This window comes from Heloderma suspectum, chromosome 1, assembly GCF_057233095.1.
Source record: "Heloderma suspectum isolate Gila_16-S chromosome 1, 16-S_ref, whole genome shotgun sequence".
Taxonomy (NCBI): domain Eukaryota; kingdom Metazoa; phylum Chordata; class Lepidosauria; order Squamata; family Helodermatidae; genus Heloderma; species Heloderma suspectum.
Genome location: NC_139458.1, coordinates 269,307,528 through 269,316,852, shown reverse-complemented (window position 1 = coordinate 269,316,852; position 9,325 = coordinate 269,307,528). Strand labels below are relative to the sequence as shown.

Sequence of the window (9,325 nt, the reverse complement as noted above, 5' to 3'; positions counted from 1 at the left end):
AAGAATTCCTCCAGTCTTAAGTTCAGTTCGTCTTGAACTTTGATAATTTTCTTAACGTTTGCATGAAAATTCATTTTTACAAGTAATTTTCCTAATATAATGCATGTTTAACATTATTTCCCTCAATGTATGTTTCTTCTTTTTTTAAGAACTTCATTGCAAAGTTCCCAGAAGGCAATTTCCCCAGAAAAGTGAAGGTTAACTGGGTTTTGGTTTGCGCAGTGTGCAAAATTAGGTGAGTTCGCATTAAAATGTGGAATGAACCAATTTCTCCCCCATGCCCCATCCCTATATTATTGTGAACTGTGTTACTGTGTAAACAGGTTTGAGAGGGCTGTACTGAGCATAGTGTGGCGTAGTGGCTAGAGTGCTGGATTGGGACTTCAGAGGTCCAGGTTCTTCTAGTCCCCACTCAGTCATGAAACTCACTGTATAGCTTTAGGTCAGTCACTGACTCTCAGCCTAACCTACCTCACAGGGTTGTTACGAAGATAAAATTGAGAAGAGGAGGACCACATAACTGCCTTGGGTTCTATGCAAGAGTAAAAAAGGTGGGATAAAAATGTAATTACACACACACACACACACAGTTTAAACTAAATTAAAAGCATATAAATAAAACCCACAATGGATAGACTAAAAATTATATAAAGTAACACAGGAAGCGGCCTTCTACCAAGTCAGACCGTTGGTTCATCCCAGTATTGTCAACACTGACTGGCAGCGGCATTCCAGGGTTTCAGACACAATTCTTTCCTAGTCCCGCTTGAAGATGCTGGGGACTGAACGTGGGACTTCATGCATGTGCTCTACCTACCACTGAGCTATAGCCCCTCTCCCAAATTCCATTGAATTATGACTCCATGAAGGGGAAGGCCTACAAGTCCTGAAGTATTCATGGTTTGGACTAGGGATGTATGGAAATTTAGTTTCCGTTCACAAACTTGCCCTGTCCGCAACCATGAACGTGAACACATGCAGGAGTGCGTTTTTTTGAAAAATATGTGCACATTCCCAAACGTGTGATGCCATTCGAAAAAATGCATGTTTTTCTGAGAAATGTGCACTTTGAAATGTGCATCCCCCCCCCACACACACACACACAAACTGCAAAATATGCATTATCATGCATTAGTCAATGGGAGAAAAAAATGCACACTTCTGAAAACTGTGCACAGAAATGCACACTTCCCTGTTACAAATCCGAACAAATCAAAAAATAGGTTGCAAACAAAAACTGGAGTGAGCTGAGCCAAGCTTCGAAGTGAAGTTCAGGGAATTTTGGCAAACTCAAACATCCCTGGTTCTCCCATCCCTGTTTCAGGCATACTTGACCGGTTGCCTGGAGAATCAAGTTAGGACTCTCTCCTATGGCCACTAGACAGCGGCTAGATGGCCATAGGATTTTTCAGTTTCCAGAAAACTGCCTCTCCACCCCTGCCCCGGCCACCTTGTAAGCAGTGCAGTCTGTCCCCTGTTCTCTAAGAGCAGTGCAGAGCAGGGGGAAAGGGGGCATTCCTGGGTGCAGGGAGGGGATGGCGGACTGCTGTTATGATGCTTCCTATGCACTGTCTGGCCTCCCCCTCCTCTCCAAAGTGCCCTGGCTACACAGCCAAAATTGGCCATCTAGCCACAAATGCAGCTAGATCCTCTCTGCGCTCTGCCCACCCTGCACTGGATAGTCAGTCACCTCCAAGTTCAGAAGCAGCCTACTATACCCCATAGGATTGCGCCTTTAAGCAGTTGTTTCACCAAAACAAGAATCTCTGTTTCACCTCCCTCAACTACATCTTGCTTGAAATCTGATAAAAAGATGTCTACTTGTGAACTTAGGTTTCGAACTGGATGAGGCAGCAGAAGTTTAGGAAAAGCATCCAGGAGTAGGGATGGCGGAGAATTCCACCACGGACTCCAGTGAGGCCGAATTCCAGTGAATTCAGCCCCCCGGAGTCCGTGGCGGAATGGAGCAATCCCCACTACCACCCCGCAAAGTCTTGGCAGACCGGCTTCTACCTGCCTCTGGTGGGTCCGGATCCGGCCGCTGCTGTCTGCCATCTGGTCTGCGGCCGCGAATGGCGTCCTGTGTAGCGGATGCCATTTGTATCCCTGCTTTAGCCATGATAGGCTAAGTAAATATTTACGTAGCCTATCACGGCAAAAAGCAGGGACGCAAATGGCATCCACTACGCCATTTGCGTCACTACTCTTTTCATGATAGGCTATGTAAATACTTATGTAGCCTACCATGGCTAAAGCGGGGACTGAAATGGCATCTGCTATGCCATTTGCGTCCCTGCTCTTTGCCGTGATAGGCTACGTAAATATTTACGTAGCCTATCACGGCAAACCATGGACGCAAATGGCGTCCGCTATGCGGAACGCCATTTGCAGCCACAGCCCGGCAGCGGACGGAGGTCCAGCTGCCGGTGGCTCTGCGGACATGCCGTGGAGTGGAGCTGGCCAGGGAGGATTCCGGGGGGAGAAACGGATCACCTCCCCCCATGGTGGACCCCCCGCGGACGCAGTTAAGTGGGGTTTCGTACACCCCTATCCAGGAGCACTGTGAGCCCTTTGGATTCTGGAGCCTGTACTGATTCTGCCTTGGGTGCATTTGCTGCAGCATCCTTACCATTTTTGTGATGATAAGTATTACTTTTTCTTTAAGAAGAACAGAATCTTAAGAAAAAAGGCAGTTAGATGGTTGTTTACTGGAGAACAGATAATTGTTTAGAGCTATATGTATTTGCTTATTGTTATTAAATTATCATTATAAAATTTCACCTTGAATTGTTCCTTTTATGAAACCAACCACACGATTTTGTCTAAGCCTGTTGCTTTTTAAACAAGAAGCTTTTCTCCGGTGCTCTGCCTTTCAAAGGAAACTGACCCTGAAAAGGCTATTCTGAACTTCCCACTGTTCAAAGAGGAAAACAAACATTATATGCTTTCCATCAGTGACTTCACTGTAAATCTTCTGTTTTATTTTACTCTTCCATCATGTTGCCCGGCAACCTGTTTTAGCCATCCGATTTCAGAGCATTTGTCAAAGGATCATAACATGTAGTTGCCATTTGGGCTGGGTTTTTTTCCCTCTTTAAAGAATACATATAACATCATATCTTCCTTTCCTATTTATTACATACATACTCAGTGAAGGGAAATACATTCTGTTGTCGTTTTCCAGGCTTTTCCACAGGAAATCAGCTGCTTTGGAAATGCAACACGTCAGATTGATGCTCTTTGTAGGTTTGCTATTTTGTAGACAAGGGTGGAATAGCAAAACTGTAATATATGCAAGTTTGATCTTGAAAGGCTTACACTTCTTGCACCTTTTGGGCAGCTTCAAAACATAGATGTGATCACATGCCCTAAAGTGATAACACACTGTTTAGCCTGCACAACATTAATTTTACTATCCAAACCTTGCGAGTCATATACTGTATCTGAGATTAATGCAAGGCAATGAATGAATGTGTAGACAGGAATACCTTCCTTTTTCTCAGTATAGACTTTTAAAAACCACAAGAAAAGATAATAGGCTGCAATGCCCTGGCTTGCATGCTTGATCACATAACTCCCTAACATTTCTATAGTATCATACTAAACATGGACACTATTAGAAAATGCAACACACACACACACACACACACACACACAGAGTTTTCCATTTCTCTTTTCCAACTGATACCCAGTAGTCCTTGGCTAATGAGCATGCTAAATTCTGACTGGGCTGGCTTGGGGGCAGGAATGACGCTGCCCCTTAGTGTGTTTTTGAAAGAGTTTTTGTACTTCTGCAGAACTCAGGTCCCTCCTCTATCAATGTATGTGGAACTAGGCAGGAGAGTTGGGTAGCAGACAGGAAGAATAACTCAGTGACACAGAGGGAAGGCTTGAGGGAATAGCTCCTAGAAAGTAACTCAGCATAATAGTACAGACACAGAGCAGGAGGGACACAGAGAGTGAGGAGTAAGAAGGAAGGATAGACAGACACCCCCCTGGTCCAGGTTTTCTGGGCGCCAGCCCAGACGCTGTCCTCACTTGCACATTCCTAGACCTGCTCGTGCCCCCCTCCATGCTTGCTGAGCCGCCCACACCTACCCTGAACTGTTTGCAAGCGCCCGTCATTCCTGCAGTCACCATTTTGCGAAAAAATTGCAACTTGGGAACGTCCATAAATTTAATATTGCACACATAACAGCTGTAAAGGGCCCATCCATGCAATATCACAGGCATAAATGGGCCATTGTAGAACTTTGTTTAACATAACTCCTGTCTGATCCTTAAGTAGTTGCAAACACCCCATGAAAAATTGTGGCAGCTGTTCAGTGAAAAAGAATAAAAAGCAGCAAAATGAGTGGCCACAGTTTGCCTCTATTTCTTTTGGCACTCACCAGTCACCACCTGAGTTTGATATTAAAGGGAGTAACAGAGAACCTGGAAGTGATGCAGGGTTTACAGTCTACATACGAAAGAGTATATAACTGTCATGTAGTCCTTCTCCTACGATTTTTAAATTATCCACCAAGCAGATCATTCCTTCTCAGAATGTGCAGGCTGTAGGTGTGCCTTGTTGGAGTGGAAATGTCCTAAGCCTGGAAAGATTATTGTACAGCTAGAGAGCTTCATGCATGCCGTGGTGCTTGTGTACCAGTCCACAAATTCTATTTGCAAACACATTGTTCTAAATAAAGATTAGAAACCTAGAATAGTAGTCATTTTAGACTGTCATAATAAGATTTGCAGAGTTCAAGTAAAGTTCTTTTGTCGCACATTCCAGTCTCCGATTATAAATTGCAGCATTATAAAGTTTGCAGCAGCAAATATCACACCGGGGGCTGGATCATGACCTGTAAGAACCATTAACCAATAGAATTTATTATCTAAGGAGGTTGTAGAATCTCCCCTGGAGCTGTTAAAAAAAAGAGTTAAACAAGAATGTGTTGGGGACGGTGTAAGTATCAGAAGGCCCTTCTTTATTCATGGTAGAAGATAGGGCTATAATAGATTATGCATGGTTTCCCCTTCTCACTCCATAATTCTAAGTTCTCTAAATGAACATTTGATTTTAATATAATGACATGACTGAAAGTGAAATGCAAGACAAATGCTAATCTAACCTTGAAAATTCACCATTCCTTTTCTTCATCCTTTACTGCCACTAAGACATTGTAGCCAAGGAAAACCTGGCAGCCAAGGTCCTGAGCAAAAGCACTTTACAATCTCAGTACCATGCCAGATTAACAACAACATCCAGCAGTTGTCTTACAAATACAAAATCATAATCAAAGTCATAGACATGATTGATGCTTACTAACTCATCCTTCACACCAATTTATTAATTCTCAGTACTGAGCATGTCAAATAATTTTTTCTTCCTTTAGGAATCTATCAGAGACTAACAAAGAAATTTCAATAAGCATTAACAGTTAAATATTTTCCTTAATTTCAATTTCTGGACTTGTAGTTTATATTAACTTTCTTATAATACTACCCCACGATTTAGCTATAGGGGGAAAAGAGGGCTTTTGTGGTGAGTAATCACAGACTGAGTGAGGAATATCAATTCTCTTAGGGAGCAATCCTATGGCTGCTAGAAAGCAGCTAGATGGTCAGTTTTCTGGGAACCGACCTCAGAGCCCACGCTCTGAGGTCGGTTCTTGGAGAACCGACCTCCCCCCACTTCCACGCTGCCTCAGAGGCAGCACGGAACAGCCCCGTGCTCCGCGCTCGCAAGAGGAGCGTGGAGCGGATGAAAAGGGGCATTCCCAGAGGACGTTCCAGGGCAGGGAGGGCGGAAATGCTGATACGACACATCCAATGTGTTGTACAGCAGCCTCCTCCCCCGCTCTGCCGTCCTGCAGCTAGACAGCCGCAATCGGCTGTCTCGCTGAAAATGCAGGGCAGGAGAATAGTGTAGGTAACGATTCCTTCCATGCTTCTCCTGCCCTGCAGTGGATAGGCGGTTGCGTCCAAGTTCAGAGGTGGCCACCTATCTGAATAGGATTGCGCCGTTAGGGTGCAATCCTATACTTGAGCATTTAAAAGGCTTGGGAAAATAACAAGTGCTGAAAAGTCAGTTGGTGCCAGGTAGACCTCTCTGGAGAGGGCTTTCCATAATTTGGGGACCACAACAGAAAAGGCCCACTCACAAGTAGCCACCTGCGACCTGCCGAATCCCAGAGTGTGAGGGCACTCGGATAAGGGTGAGTATCTCAAGACATGGGCAGGAACATATGGGAAGAGGCAGTCCTTCAGATACCGTGACCCCAAGCCATGAAGAGCTTTATTGGTTAACACCAGCACCTTGAATTGTGCCAGGAAATGAACTCAGTAGTGAGAGAGAGAGAGAGAGAGAGAGAGAGAACAAACATTTTGCTTAAACAAAGAGTATGATGCAAACTTCTACTCACTGAAAGTGGGTGGTAATTTTTTTAAGAGCTCCTAGATATCAATTCCTTAGAATTCCTAGGTGTCCATTCAATCCACAGAAACTCTTATATAATCATGCAGTACCCAGTGTGTCTGTGACAGGGTTTTGTACACCTTCTTCCCCCTCTCCCAACTTCCTCCCTAAAATACAAGTGCTATAACTTTTCCAGTACCAGAGGCAGTGAGCCTATGTACACCAGTTGCTGGGGAACATGGGCAGGAGGGTGCTGTTGCGCTCGTGTCCTGCTTGTGGGTTCCCAGTCGACAGCTGGTTGGCCACTGTGTGAACAGAATTCTGGGCTACATGAACCCTTGGTCTGATCCAGTATGGCTCTTCTTATATTCTTATGACCCCTGTAGCAATCTGGTGCTTAGGTCACTTGACCTTCCTCTTCTTCAGTAATGGTCATCATTATGCAGCCTTACATCATATGCATACATATGTTCAGTTCTTTAAAAATGGCTGTCCTCGTTAAATAAAAGGAAGATCACAAGGCTCCTGAACCTTGGGACAGAATTCAGAACCAAGGGGCAATTATGTTGGGAGCAGGGAATAGAACTCTAGAGTAGGATGTTGTCAGGGAAACCTGGTAGTCTACTCAAAGGAGAAGAGCTGGCAGACATGCCAGTACTCTTTCATTCTGCTAGGTTAGACTAGTTCTAATGACTGGGTGATCGTTCTGCAAAATCCATGAAAGCTTTATGCCATAATAAATCTGTTAGTCTTTAAGGTGCCACAAAACTCTTGGTTGTTTTTGTTGCAATAGATTAACATGGACACCCCTCTGGAAATGGTTACTATGAAGAAAAAGAAAGTCATAGCAATCCTTTGCCATGAGTTCCTATTTGTCTGTATATTTGGGGTTTGTATTACAAATGAGAATCCAGAATAACGATTGCCCTGGTGGCCCAGGGACCTTAATCTCACCCTGGCTAAAGATGATTTTACATTGCTTTGACATTCTCATCTGGACAGCAAGCTAACAAATAGCTAGTTCTTTTTTCTTGCTTACTGAAGAAACTTCACTTACCTTTTTGGTGCAGAAGAACAGACTATACACAGGGATAGAAGCCATGTAAAATGTGTGTGAAGCATCTGTTGGATAAGGAAGAGAAAAACATCTCTGTCAGGCAGTGCCAGTACCAGATGCCAGTGAACCCTTGGCATAGTTCAGCCAATAAACCCATGCCACCACAAAGCCCCCCTCCCACTCACTCACCCAAGCCCCCCATCAGCCTGCAGAAGTCACCCACCTGCCCGCTGAAGCCTCCGGCCCACTGCCCACTTGCCAAAGCCTGCCTGCTGCCAAAGCCCCCCTGCCCACCACTGCCAAAGCTCCAAGCCCACCGCCACCAAGACTGCCACCTAAGCCCCAACTGTCCATAGCCACTGCTGCTGCCCAAGCTCCCCCCTGCCCAACCACCCTCCTGTCCACAGAGGCCCCCCACCTGCCCAAAGTCACCCACAGAAGTTCCCTCCCTTCCTTCTGGTTGTTTACTTGATGGGGAAGCAGTGGTTCGTCTTCCTCACCTGGGCTGGCCAGCCCCACTGACAAAGTGCTGAACTGGACAACAAGGTCTGCAGGCCCCAGCCAACATGCACTTTTAGAAGAGGAAGAGGAAGAGGAAGAAGAAGTAGAAATTGCTTACATTTTGAATAGCAGTGTTCTGAACCAATCAAATGCTGCCTTGTGGTGGGGCTCGCTCCTGTGCTCTCATTGGCCACGTTCTCCCCCAAAGCAGCATCTGACTGGTTCAGAATGCTGCTACTCAAAATATAATTACTTTTTTTTCTTTTAAAATGGAGTGCCATGGGGCCTGCAAGCTTGACTATGGTGCATCCTTTCACAAGCGGGGCTTGCAGGGGGCAGTTATGGGCCCTTCTGACCTGCTGGGCCCTGGGCAGCTGGCCACCCATGCTGACCACTGACACTGGGCCTACTGTCAGGTGTAATGAAATAACTCTGCCTTTGGAACAACAGATTTTTAATCGGAACAGAAGTGCTATCTTAAAATAAGGAGCACCCCGTGGCAGATACGTAACCATTTCTGGCTATAAATATGCATACAGATTTCCTTTCTTTTTAGTGCAAGTATTGTTCATCATACTTTTTTTTTTTTTAAGAAAGAAGCCATTTGGGTTTAATTGCTTGCTATCTGAGGTTTGACTGAGGATGTATTTCCTAGAGGTGCTGGAATCACTTTGCAGTTATATCCCATCACTGATTTACTTGAGTGATTTTCTGGCATCAGTCTAGTAGGCTTCCTTGTATCATGTCTTTTGAATATTTGCTTAGTGAAAGTATTCGGAGCTCTTAAAATAGATTTAGCTGCTCCACAGACTCTGTTTAGAAGACTGAGAGAGGAGCAGACAAAGGGCAATTTCCAAAATCTAATTTTACAGCACACTAGTTCATACTCAGATGCTGGCTGCGCTTGCCTTCCCCTCTGCAGTCTGTTATTTTTCATGGACAAGCAAGCTGGGGATCCGCATTGCAGCAGGAGTTGCTTTCTCCTGCTTGTCATTTCCCCAGCACAATTGTTCTAGAATCCCCTGGCACAATCTTACAAGTGCTGCGCTGGATTTCTTTTCTTTTTTTTTTAGGACGTGGGGCGGGAATGTCAATGAAATTTTTCAGAGCACAAGGGGTTTTAATTGGTGGGCCTGAAAGCTTCATGAAGTCTCCAAAGACTTGGAGGAAGCAATTCCCCCTGCCAAAATCTACTCCTGAAGGCTGGGGGTGGGGGTGACCTTGTAGAGCAGATTGGGGGTGATAGGACAGTGGGGGTAGGAAGGGGAAGTTCTGTTGAGTGAGCAGGAGTCACTTGTGCAACATTGGATGTAACCCAGAGGCAATGTGATTGCATCATATCATTATGCAACCACCAGATTAGA

The 9,325-nt window shown here is 45.0% G+C and overlaps 1 long non-coding RNA gene across 1 annotated transcript; it reads right to left on the bottom strand.

The window, feature by feature from the left end:
• Positions 1-3,117: 3,117 nt before the first annotated feature.
• LOC146359094 (uncharacterized) lies at positions 3,118-8,099 on the bottom strand. Its single transcript, XR_014787191.1, has 3 exons — positions 7,929-8,099; positions 7,461-7,525; positions 3,118-4,847 (listed from the first exon to the last, which is right to left on the bottom strand). It is a non-coding gene; the product is annotated as an uncharacterized LOC146359094 (long non-coding RNA).
• Positions 8,100-9,325: the final 1,226 nt, after the last annotated feature.